This window comes from Eleginops maclovinus, chromosome 6 (assembly GCF_036324505.1).
Source record: "Eleginops maclovinus isolate JMC-PN-2008 ecotype Puerto Natales chromosome 6, JC_Emac_rtc_rv5, whole genome shotgun sequence".
Lineage (NCBI taxonomy): Eukaryota > Metazoa > Chordata > Actinopteri > Perciformes > Eleginopidae > Eleginops > Eleginops maclovinus.
The window spans coordinates 17,589,761-17,604,011 of NC_086354.1; positions in this window are offsets into that span (position 1 = coordinate 17,589,761).

Sequence of the window (14,251 nt, forward strand, 5' to 3'; positions counted from 1 at the left end):
AAGAGTGGTTGGCTTTGACAAATAGAGGGACGGCTAACACAAGCTGAAACAGAAAATGATTAAATACATGAAGCAATTACTTTTGCCGTCTTTTCTTTTTTTTCTGAACCGTCTAAAACATCAGTCACATTAACAGCAGAGCGGTTCTTACCGTATACTCGGTCATGGCTTGAATCTGTGTGAGTAACATGGTTTGGATTTCAGTACAAGGGTCTCCAAAGAGCCTGGAACAAAAACACACATTCAAGCTTGAGACACACAGAGCAGCAACAAGTCAGAGTGAAATAACTTTTCTTCAAAGGTTTTTATCTTATCTCACAATGAAATAAACAACACATGTGAAATATAAGAACCAGATCAGCATCCCAACTCACCACATTGTTTCGCAGAAGGCATGATAAGGAGCAGGAGTAGCAGGAGTAGGCTCCGGCACAGGGACAGCGGCCAGAGAGCCAAAGAGTCCTGCTAAGAGAGCAGAGGCCAGCAGCAGAGTCTTCATGTTGATACGGAGCAGGTTTCTTCCTTCTGGAGAGCAGTGGTGGTGTTGTTGAGAGAGCTGGATGCTGACTGGTCCCCTTGACAGCCAATTTATACTAAAAATCAGGCCTGTCATGTAAAGGAGCCTTGAAATTGATTTTGTCAATGGCCTATACTTTGTGTCATGTGCTCATTGTCTTAACAGCAATACAATGCAAACCTTCAAACAAACCACAGGGTTTGAATTAGAACATTTGGAAGCTTGTCACAATTGTATTGAATTTGCCACAGAAATTACATTTTATAAGTTGTATGCAAAATGTCAGACCCGTCATGAGTTAAGATCCTTGTTGTTGATTTGGGTTTGGGTATGACTTATGTGTCTTGTGGTGATTGTCTTACAGAACACTCCGGATTGACTTTAATCCCAAAATACAATTTAAAGTCCTGCACACCCTTGAGCAGAATCACAATTCCACTGAAAACCAGAATTTAAAGCCTGGGGAATTTGGGGTTTTTGTGATAGTGGCTCTATATTAGAATAAAATCAAATGAAAGATAAATAAATAAAGAACTATTAATATAAACAGAGAAGTAAAATAAATAATGTTCAATAAAAATATAAAATAAAATGCAAATATTTATACAAACATAAGAACATGTAACATGTCCAATAAGCACATTTGTATACATTTAACATGCCCCTGAAATAACATTTTACCAGCATTTGTCAAGAAAGTTAAGATGTCAGCTTTCTTTCATTAATAAGGTTACTTTTTAACATTAAAGGGTGATTTCATCAATTGACACAATTTTCTGTTTGGTCTTAATATCGTTAAACCTTAATACAAACACTTTTGCTTGGAGCTACTTACCAATAACTAGTCAGTATAGTCAGAAATTAGAGGTGTTGATTTCTTTTCTTTTTTATTCAATCTTGCAAATGACAATGCCAAAAAATATCATGTTGTCGAGCAAACACAATTAAAAAGGGTTTACATGGCTACATGGCTAAAGGTAAGGGGGGTTCGTTTGAGGGTTTGCATTGTACTGCTGTTAAGACAATGAGCACAGGACACAAAGTATAGGCCATTAACAAAATCAATTTCAAGGCTCCTTTACATGACAGGCCTGATTTTTAGTATAAATTAGCTCTCAAGGGGACCAGTCAGCATCCAGCTCTCTCAGCAACACCACCACTGCTCTCCAGAAGGAAGAAACCTGCTCCGTATCAACATGAAGACTCTGCTGCTGGCCTCTGCTCTCTTTGCAGGACTCTTTGGCTCTCTGGCCGCTGTCCCTGTGCCGGAGCCTACTCCTGCTCGTTATCATGCCTTCTGCAGAACAATGTGGTGAGTTGGGACGCTGATCTGGTTCTGAGATTTAACATGTGTTGTGTATTTCATTGTGAGATAAGACAATATTTTTGGTGTCGGGAAAGTTAAGAAACTAAAACTGGAGAAAGTAAAGTTGCAACATTTTGCTGCTGCTCTTTCTGGCTCCAAGCTTGAATGTGTCCAAGCCCTTGTTTGTTTTTGTTCCAGGCTCTTTGGAGACCCTTGTACTGAAATCCTCACCACATTAGTCACACAGATTCAAGTCATGACCGAGTATACGGTAAGAACCGCTCTGCTGTTAATGTGACTGACTTCTTTAGACGTTTAAGAAACAGACAGACATCACATCTAATATTTCCATGTATTTAATAATGTTTTTGTAACGATAAGTTGTTCTCTGTTTCAGCTTGTGTCAGCAGACTCTGTAGTTGTCAAAGCCAACCACACTTCCCCAGAGAGCCCCGAGGGAGAGACCCTTACCATCTCATTGAGCCCCACCATCCTGACCGGAGGCTGCCGCGCAACTGTAAGTATCAATGACGCTCAATATATTATAACTTTAAAACCAATGCACCTAATTGGTTCACTATGAAATTGTGACTTTTTGATTATTTTAATTAAACTATTTGCTTGGTGTTCATTATCTGTAAAAAAATTAAAAAAGTACTTTCTTGCTGTCTCAAAGAGAACGTTGCATAATAACCTTGATATAATAACCATCACGATATTTTCTGTTATTTTATTTTGATTTAAATGCAGCTTTAGTGGCCTTTTTGTAATTCTTTTTTCCTTTTGGCTCACAAATTTGCAACCCAGCTTCCGTGTTATTCATTAGTTATTAAACAGGACATATTATACTGAATTTCAGGTTCATATTTGTATTTTCAGCCTCCTCTGTCTGAGACCTGTCTGCTCCGATTGGCCGACTCTGTTGTGATTAGTCAACCGCTTAGAGATGTCCCCCGCCTTAGCCTACCACGTACAATGTGTTGGAACACTAGCCAATAGAAGTGCAAGTGTTACGTAGTGATGTCATTATGTTACAGAAGTAAACAAAGGAGCCCAATGGAGGTGTTTCAGGCAGCCTATCTTTGAATAGATATGTGCCCATAATCTGACAACAATCTATAATACTTGAAGGGTGAATCTATATTGAAAACCAAAACCAAGGTCATTTGTAACTGTGCATGACCTTCGAATAAATGTCCTCCTATTTATTATCTTGCTCACCAGGCACTGTCCACATCTAATGGATTCACCAGTCTTTTCGATGGTGGACAGAACTACTGCAACCTCTACAACCTGGTGTCAGGTGAGTTCAGGATCACTCCTCAACATGATCGGTCTCCTTCATGCATGGTTTTTCCTTGATTCTTTAAAAACTTGACACCATTTTGGATGATCAACTGTCCTGCTTGTGCTGTTTTATGAATGTCATTGAGTTGAATGAATGTAATGATCTAATTCATATCTATTTGTGTCTGTGTCTTGTAGCAAGCAGCCTCATGTCAGAACCAGGCTTCATGGAACTAACCAATGAATGGGCTTGTCTGAGCTACAAACTTGCCACCTGTAGCTAAGCGTACTTCCCCAAATCAAGTCGTAATTTGTTATATTCTAATTGGAAATGTATTTTGCTTCCCCTGAGGTCAATTCATGTATGCAACATTAAAAAAGACCAATAAAAGACATTGCAACTGATTGTGCTCCCTGCTCCTTTTCATTTTTAGATCAAATATCAAAAATCTGTTATTTGTCCCACAGCGGGGAAATGTGCATTTTTACCTAAAAGCAATTGCATACAAAAGGCATAGATAAGATAAGATATAGACTAACCTTTTGAATAAAGAGAACACCAAATTTTTCTTAAATCTTTAACTCTGCATGTATGGCAGCCAGTCCAGTGTCTGTTGAATTCCAACACATAGAAAACTTGTCAGTAGTTTATAGAATACAATAAAAAAAAATACAAATGTGTTTAACTCAAAGATACGGAAGAGGATTAGGGGCACATGGAAAAAAAAAAATGTGGGGAAGTTACATTTTTTTTGGGGGGGGGGGGGTTCTGAGGAAAAAGCCTGAATTCTGACTTTTTTCTCAAAACGAAAAAAAAAAAAAGGTTTTTCACATCCCCCCAAACTTTTTTCTCATATGGTCCTAATCCTCTTATGTACAAAGACATACTTATAAATAATTAAACAAGAGAAAATGATAATGCTGAAGTGGTCCCTCAATTTTTTCTGCGGCTATATTGCACATAGTGTTATCTCACAACAGTTTCTGTATTGGTGTGTGTGTGTGTGTGTGTGTGTGTGTGTGTGTGTGTGTCGGTGTGTGTGTGTGTGTGTGTGTGTGTGTGTGTGTGTGTGTGTGTGTGTGTCGGTGTGTGTGTGTGTGTGTGTGTGTGTGTGTCTGTTGCTCTACCAGGGGCCGTGTTGCTGTAGAGTCTGACCGCTGCAGGAAGAAAGACTATCGCTGCACTAGTGCCCTCTACTGATCCTCACAATAAGTCCTGTAGTACAGTGTAGTCCCGCAGGGTTTAATGCTATGTTATGTCAGGGCCTGCTTTGAATTGGAGCGATTAACAATATCCTGTTAAAATGTATTATATTAAGCTGTACATAGTACAGAGATACAGTTTTTGCTATAGGTCCCAGTCTAAAGCATCACACTAAATCAGGGTTACTGTCAGACATTGTTATGGATATTTTATTTGAAGGAATCTTCTTTATAAATGTAAACCCCTGCACATACTCTGCATTTCCTTGAGGGATGAATCTCTCTTTCTCTATCTCCTGACTTCCATCTTCCGGAATAACGTTTGCCTCTAGTGCAATAGGTCCAAGAACTTTTGGTTAATCCTACAGATAAATCATACCCTGGTTAGAATATGCCAAGCAGTTAAATTTTCAATGTTCACCATAATTTCACATGAGATCAAATCAAATCAACAAACCAATCATCTCCGTGTTTTGGATGTCTTACCCAGGTCACAGAATGAACAAAATGAATATGTTGGCAGATTCCAAAAAGGCAATGATCTATCTGTGATTCATCAACAGTTCTTGGGCCTCACGCTCTTGAAGGAAAAAGCACATCATGAGAGCTATTGAATAAAACCTGAGGCAAGGGAGGACGATTGCCTACTCTCTACTAACCCTAACCCAAACCCAAAGGAAATGGTAATGTTTTACTCAATGGTGACATGGCAACAAGAGACTAGAAAGTACGGGACGACGTCCATTAAACTGGGTCAATGCAGATGACGTTCCCCCCTCTTACACATTACTTGTATATCAAAACTGTTGGGTTTCTTCTCATCGAAACGCCTTTGCTAATTCTAAACATGTGTACCTCTTTCGAGCATCTTATGCAAAAATAGAGTGATGAGTTAGGTCCGGAGCTAGGTGAGTTACTATCTTTCGAATAGAGTTGTGACAATTGCACTCAAAGTTCAGACAATGTTATATAAAACATCTATATATAAAGATAGTCATTTGTCTTTTTTCCTTTGATCATCTTTCAGTCACACAGCGTATGTCATAGTATAAATGCTAATGTGCAGCATGTAAGATCCATGGCATGAGAATTGCCTAAATGAAAACAAATTACATTTAATATATAACACTGTAGACTTCAGAAACCAACATAGAAATAGGGAATTCTCTTATAAATTTAGGCATGAGGGAGTCTCATCTCTACAAGACCAATAACTCATTTTCTTAATATGATGTGAGGCATTTATTCCGCCTACTCGTCCTCGTGACAAGCCTTTTATGTTGGACATATTTGGAAATGCCACTTGCTCAGTCACAAGCTCTCACACTCTTCACAGCGAGCAACCAGCATAGTTTAAATTGTCAATTTGAAGAAACCCGCCTCATTGCAACCATGAGGGCTCTGCTTGTGCTGGTATCTGCTCTGATCCCAGGACTGTTTGGCTCTCCAGTTGTCCTCCCTGAGCCTGTACCTTACCATGCATTCTGCAAAACACTCTGGTAAGACCCACTGATGATCGACCGTCATCGTTTGCTTTTGGTGTATTTGTATTCAAGCTTAGAAAGGAAGTATTTTGGTCACATAGCAATGCCAAACAACAGATACTGTAAAGCATCAGCTGGAGGGAAATTGTTGTTGCCACTTCAAGAATAATGTGTCCCTACTGTTATAATTGCTCTGTTCCTCCAGGCTCTTTGGGATGCCTTGTGACGACGTCGGCTCCATACTGGTGCAACAGATCCTAACCTTCAGTCCTGTGAATGTCTGCGAAAAATGTCATTACATGGTAAGTTTGTTTTTCTCTTCTCTTGTGTTTGACCACACAGGTAGTTAAGTTGTGGCTCTTATCTTATCCTAACAAGACATTTAAGCTGTATCCTTACTCAAACCCTAATCTTAGATAAGAAAAATAAATCAATATAACTTAGAACAAAATAAATAGTGATAACCTAAAGCAATTTTGTCTTTAAATGTAGTCAGGAATCTTTATCTTCCTTTTTTAAGTATGCTATGTTAGCTGTTTCTAACAATCATGCTTCTGGAACACCGTGGGTTGGTCTTTTGAATTATATATTAATATAAATCTCAATTTAAATATAAAAGTCTTGATTTGCTGTGATAGTGCTCCTTAAAAAGAATATGTGTTTCTTTTATATATCCAGTCATAACATGGAGTTTAGTATATGGCATAATGTGGGGTAATGCGAGCAAATCCCTGCAAGTTCCTAAATCTTTAGAAAAACAAGAAACGGAGGCTGTGAAAGCAGCATGTGAATTCCAATTGGAAAATGTGCGATGCATTCGTTTTTCAATGTGTATAAGGGTGCTAAATTATTCTAAAGAATTCTTAATGTCTCATAAATTAACACCTAAGCTTTTTCTCTCCGTTCCAGCTTGTTTCAACCAGCAACATGTCAATCGAGGTCCTCCACAACTCCTCAGAAAACCTGCACAGTGAGAGCATAGAGTTTATCCTTCACACCACCGTCCTCACTGGCAGCTGCCGCGTGTCTGTAAGTCTCACACTCCGATCCTGTCCTTCACATTTCTTCAATAAATCAGGAGAAAAACACGCATAAACTAAAATGTGCTTCTTTACCACAGGCTCAGTCTTCTTCTCTTGCATTAGCCAGCCTTCTTGACGTTGGCCTCAACTACTGCAACCTCAACAACCTGCTGACAGGTGAATGACATTTCTAAATAGGTATTCATTATCATGTCATGGATGCTGCTACTCTGAAAAGTAATTTATAATGACTCCATTTTAATCTTCGATGTGACTTTTTATTCTGTTAATGAATACACTTTCTTTACTGTTTGTGGATGCACTGATTGTGCAAATTAAAACAAATTGTTGTACCTACATGTGGGATGCTTTATTTCCATATTTATATTTACGCAAACACATCTTTTGATTTCAGCAAGTGGTCTGAACTTAGCACCAGGCTTCACGGAGATGACCAGTGAATGGGCTTGCCTTGGCTATGGATTTGCAACCTGCGTCACTTAAACAAGCTGCCGTCGTATATTTGTGGCTTGGTTGTGTGCTTTAAAAAATATATTGTATATAGAAGTATTTCTATCCAGGGGCTCATAATAATGCCCTCCACATCTGTGTCATATGTATTGTTATGTAACATACAATATAACATTTTAATGAAACAAATAAAGATAGTAAGTGAGATATTAATAAATGCATTTGTGCATGTCTGTAGATCTGACGTTTTCTGTGTTCTGCTTTTTCAATAGATAAATATCTTTCTGTCACCTGCATCATCAGATGATGAATTCACAGACATTTTTAACCAGCTTTTATATTCTGTGAAATCATTATGGCCTCTTCTTTATCGTAGAGGGAGATCACAGGATCAGGAGGCTTGTCAGAAGAAGAAGACACCTGGCTTACTTAAAAGAAATATACTGTAATGCAGACTAAAGAAAACATGTGACCCGTGACATTGAATGACACAAAATACTCCGCTTAAATCACATTCAGACCAGAAAATCACCAACGTGCATGAAGGCTGGTCAGCTGGAAATAAAAAATCTATTGATATGTTAAATAAAACACTAGGTAAAGCCCCAAAACAGACACACGACTAATGGCTAATTAGCATGTCCAATGTTGTTAACTAGCACGTTAGTCCCCTCCCACCTTCACACAAACACACTACCAGCAGAGTCACAGGTAAAGTTCCTAACACTGATCAAATTAAAAATTATAACACGAGGAAAACTGAAAATGTATATTCCTAATAAATAAACCAGTGGTTAAAAACATGGTTTGTCTATCTCTAAACATTTAATAGCATTAATGTTTATTGCCAGACCCTATTGCGTTATTTCACATTGTCATACTGAAAATAGAGCGCATCTGAAAAAGAAGAAATGTAGCGAAATAATAAATATTTAAATTCACTCGTCAAAGTAAAACATTTGTGGTTTGACATGTATTACAGGTTTCCCTCTTCTGAAGTACAGTGGGGCAAAAAAGTATTTAGTCAGCCACCAATTGTGCAAGTTCTCCCATTTAAAAAGATGAGAGAGGCCTGTCATTTTCATCATAGGTATACCTCAACTATGAGAGACAGAATGAGAAAAAAAAATCCAGGAAATCACATTGTAGGATTTTTAATGAATTAATTGGTAAATTCCTCGGTAAAATAAGTATTTGGTCACCTACAAACAAGCAAGATTTCTGGCTGTCACAGGCCTGTAACTTCTTCTTTAAGAGGCTCCTCTGTCCTCCACTCGTTACCTGTATTAATGGCACCTTTTTGAACTCGTTATCAGTATAAAAGACACCTGTACACAACCTCAAACAGTCATACTCCCAACTCCACTATGGCCAAGACCAAAGAGCTGTCAAAGGAGACCAGAGACAAAATTGTAGACCTGCATCAGGCTGGGAAAACTGAATCTGCAATAGGTAAGCAGCTTGGTGTGAAGAAATCAACTGTGGGAGCAATTATTAGAAAATGGAAGACATACAAGACCACTGCTAATCTCCCTCCATCTGGGGCTCCACGCAAGATCTCACCCCGTGGGGTCAAAATGATCACAAGAACGGTGAGCAAAAATCCCAGAACCACACAGGGGGACCTAGTGAATGACCTGCAGAGAGCTGGGACCAAAGTAACAGAAGCTACCATCAGTAACACACTACGCCGCCAGGGACTTAAATCCTGCAGTTCCAGACGTGTCCCCCTGCTTAAGCCAGTACATGTCCAGGCCCGTCTGAAGTGTGCCAGAGGGCATTTGGATGATCCAGAAGAGGATTGGGAGAATGTCATATGGTCAGAAGAAACCAAAATAGAACTTTTTGGTAAAAACTCAACTCGTCGTGTTTGGAGGAGAAAGAATGCAGAGTTGCATCCAAAGAACACCATACCTACTGTGAAGCATGGGGGTGGAAACATCAGGCTTTGGGGCTGTTTTTCTGCAAAGGGACCAGGACGACTGATCCGTGTAAAGGAAAGAATGAATGGGGCCATGTATCGTGAGATTTTGTGTGAAAACCTCCTTCCATCAGCAAGGGCACTGAAGATAAAGCATGGCTGGGTCTTTCAGCATGACAATGATCCCAAACACACCGCCAGGGCAACGAAGGAGTGGCTTCGTAAGAAGCATTTCAAGGTCCTGGAGCGGCCTAGCCAGTCTCCAGATCTCAACCCCATAGAAAATCTTTGGAGGGAGTTGAAAGTCCGTGTTGCCCAGCGACAGCCCCAAAACATCACTGCTTTAGAGGAGATCTGCATGGAGGAATGGGCCAAAATACCAGCAACAGTGTGAAAACCTTGTGAAGACTTACAGAAAACCTTTGACCTCTGTCATTGCCAACAAAGGGTATAAAACAAAGTATTGAGATGAACTTTTGTTATTGACCAAATACTTATTTTCCACAATCATTTGAAATTAATTCTTTAAAAATCCTACAATGTGATTTCCTGGATTTTTTTTTCTCATTCTGTCTCTCATAGTTGAGGTATACCTATGATAAAAATTACAGGCCTCTCTCATCTTTTTAAATGGGAGAACTTGCACAATTGGTGGCTGACTAAATACTTTTTTGCCCCACTGTATATAATTATTGAGATATTTATTTCCAAATTGTGTTAGTAACACATTTTTCAAACTGACATGAAATTCACATTAACACATTCTCTAATCACTGCTGTGTTTCTGAAAGTTAAAGTTAGGGTTAGGGACATGACATAATATGATCAAGACTATTACAGCGGACAATTGGGATTGTCCTAAGAAAATAAACAAATGATTAAATGTATTGTCATTCTATATTCAGTCTTTAAAGGCCAGTGATCAACTCCATGGAAGCGGGCTAAATGAGGGCTGGAGTCAGCAGGAAGTCATTCAGGACAACAAAGAAAAATGAGGCTCAAATAATTGTTTAAGTGTTTGAAGGTCTTGTGGACAGCGTGACAACAGCAGAGCGTTATGCAGTTGTTACACTTCACAGTCATTCGCATAGCGGTCATTTGTCTTACCCTGTTTGACTCTAAATATGAGGAAGGAAATGGAACAGACTCAACCATTACAATCATGTAAGCAGATGAAGATAAAGAGTAGGTTTATACATTTATGTAACTTTAATCTTGATATTTTTATCCTTCTATGAAATCAATATCAACTTTGATTTTTGTACCATAACCTAAACTTGAACATTTATCACCTGGCAAATAAAAGGTGTTAGTTGCTTGCATCTAACTTAAATCGAGTCAAATGAAAAGCACCAGGAAATGGTGTGCCCAATAAGAGTTCTGATCCCATTTTTCCATCACAAACTTTAGGATCAAAGTTTGACATTCAGTCAAAGAGTAACGTTTCCTGTCTGCAAGGCTTGTAGTTTAAATATCAACTTGCTTTAATTTAAATGATGGCATCCTGTGTGACTCATTTCCTTGACGAGTAAGTCAAAGGTGCACAATATTAACTTATTCAGGAAATAGAAAGCCTAACTTCAGGCACACTGACCAAAGGTGAAAATGCCTTTAATAGTGTAGGGTATCAAAGTTCAACGTTTAAAAGTAAATGTAGATTTCAACCCAAACTTGGGCTTTTTCAGGGCGTGACTGAAATGAAGAACGTCGTGCTGGGTTATATACTGTCTAGGAGGCTTAATATGCCAGTATATCACAACATAAACATATTTATTTCATGACAAATATACTGTAGCTATTTTGGGAAATAAGTTATTTTAAGAAAAAGTTAATAAAGAGGAACCAGTTAACACAAAAAGTGTGTCCTCATTAAGATCGGGTTTTTATTGGTAATTTAAAGTCTTAAAGTTGCCATTTAGTTAACAAAGAACGTTTATATTAAATACTTGTATGTGGACTCATGGTCTGCTCTGTGTTCTTATATTTTTACAATGTGCGACACAAACAAACTATCCTTTCAAAACAGAAGTACATAATGGAATTTATTCAGAACACAATGGAAAGTTCCTGTGCTATAGAAAAAAATACAACATTTTGTCTTTCCAAATGTAGCTTTTATTTAGCAAATCCATTCTCTTTATCTGTATAACTGGATGAACATTTCAGACGTAACACAAAATGCACATTTCAGATTCCGCAATCATTTGCAGGGCGAAAGTCCAACTCCAAGGCAGAGCCATTCGTTAGTGAACTCCATGAAGCCTGGAGCTTTGGTGAGTCCACTGCCTGTAACAGAAAAATAAAAACCACAGATAGAGTATTCTGACCCAATTATGCAAAAGTATTGGTCACATTTAGACTAAAATTGAGTTTTATTAATTTCAAAATAACATCAATCATAATATCAATTGAGTGTGAAAACCACCCACCTTGAATGACATTGTGCAGGTTACAGTAGTTGGTGCCGTTATCAAACAGGCTGAACCAGAACGCGGATATGGATGAACCCTGATCAGCAAGCAAATAATAAACATAATGATGACATTTTGTTAGTAATAAAAATATATCTATAGATTACCATGTGATTTCTTTTTCCTTTAAAATTGATATCACTTTTTACAAATGGTAATTCATATATTCAGTATTTGGTTAAGAAGTATCTGTCTCACCTCGACATGGCAGCCCATGCTCATCGCTGTGGGGATCATGGTGAAGTTAACGCTCTCGATCTGGCCGAGTGCAGAGGTGTGGTTGGCCTGAATTAGGTCTGCAGCCACTGAGCTGAGCTGGATTAGAAAAACACAAAAATAAGTTAGTGCATTTCTCTAATAACTATAGACATAGTTCACTTATAGCGACACCAAAATAAACCTGTGAAACTAAATTTATCTTCAAGTTTCTCACCTTGTAAGAGCCCATGGCTTTAATCTGAGTCACGATGGCCATGTTAACTTGATCACATGGTACTGCAAGCAACCTGGGAACAAAGGAGTGTCAAAAAAGTTTATCTTTTTAACCGTCTATCTGTATATTTATTTTCATACAGACTTTTGGGGCTTTTATGGTCATATTTTACATTATATCATACTGTAGATCCCATGCATGACCATGCTAATGGCATGAACCATAAGGGAACACATCTTACTCACAATTGATCAGAAAAAGATGAAGTCTTACCAGACAATCTTGCAGAAGGCATGTGTCATTTCAGTTGGTCTGCTATTTATGACGACACACATTCCCAAAAAGAGAGCGCAGGCTACAACCAAAGTCCTCTCAGCCATGTTGAAGTTGTGAAGTCTGTGTGAAAGTTCCTGTTTCAGGTTTATATAGAAGACTGCATGAAAAGGAACAACTGGCAGACCATTGGCCTGTCATGTGGACCCGTGGAAAAGGGATTTGCGTGACACTTCACATGAACTGCATGGCATCTTTCACGCCAGCAAGGTTGGATTCGACAGCCTGGATTCAGCAGAAGTCTCTGCCAACTAAGAAAATAACCAATTTAAGTATGTACATTCTGAAACATATACCAATAAATGACTTTCTTTTCATTCATTTGTTTGACTGTGCTTGAATTTGTTATTAAAAGTATCGTTTAGTTTTTAAGACCAACCAAATACTGCTGGTGATCAATTTCCAGACTAAATTGTCGACTAAATAATTCATTTTATTTGTCTGGAACTGTTTTAGATCTATGAAACAATAACAGTAAAACAAAAGTAAGTCCTCTTTAAAAGAAAATCTATGTTGTCATGATTATAGAGTTTTGTTTCCTGTTTTATTTTTGAAGTCTTTTCCTGCCTGTCTGTCATTTCTATATTTGCTTCCTGTCTGTGTTTTTCCTCCTGTCTGATTCTCTGATTGTGTTCACCTGTTGTGCCTGTGTTTCTCCTCCCCTCTCCTGCTGTGTCTTGTCTAGTCCCTGTGTATTTAGTCTCGTCTTCCCTTTGTGTTCCTTGTCGTGTCGTCATCATTCCAATGTTTGTCTCTGTGTATCGTGGTCCAGTTCTGTTTGTTTCCCAGTCCTGTCTTTCTGGTTTGATTTGGTTTTTGTTGGCTACTTTTCCTTTTGATGATCGTGCCTGCTTGCACCATTTTTCGAGTTTAGTTGTTACAGCTTTTTGTTAAATAAAGCTCGCTTTTCGTTAAACCCCAATACCTGCCTCCCCTTGTTTCACTGCATTTGGGTCCGGTTACCACAACCGTGACATATGTGAAAACTTAAGTGTGTTGTTAAGTCAGGAAATCTTTCGGCTAAGGGCCTTAGTTTCTTTATTTGTCACTGATGGTCTATTGGTTTTGCAGCATATACTGCAGCAACAAACAACAGGAAATAACCTTATTCAGAGTTACACACTCAGCAGCACTGCTTCAATGAACAAGCAAATGCATTTGAATAGCAATACGAACAATACATGATATCCTGTCAGCTCCATGCATACACATACAACCATGTAAATCAGTGATGTTTGAATGAATATCTTTTGACACCAGGTACTCTGAACAAAAGCTACAGTACAGTAACTTCTAAAAGCTCTTAAAATCTAACTGTAGAAAATTCAAATTTAAGGGTAATAATCACATTTTATTTTCTGTTTTCCTGTCCTTTGAATACATGAGGCTCTGTTTGAGCGCCAGAAGTATCAAGGACAAGGTATGCAATTCATCACAGTTTCTTTGTTCTTTTAATTCATTAGCTCCCTGTTATATCTTGAATAAGACATGCCTATTGATTCACAATGATTTAGGCTCTAGACAGCCTAACCAGCGTGACAATAGATAAAGACCAGAAACAACAAGCAGAACACCACAGTCAACAACTGCGGCCTTGTATTGTTATTTATGTCATTCAAATTGAGTAAATCACCCCAGTTCCCCTCAGGCAACAGCAGTACTGTGTTCATGCTTCTGCTTTTAAATAATGGGCTACAGCGGTAGAATATACCTACATACATTTACTCAAATACTGTACATAAGCGCACGTGAGGTACTTTGACTTTAGCTGATTATTTTCTTCTCAGGCCACTTTATATTTGT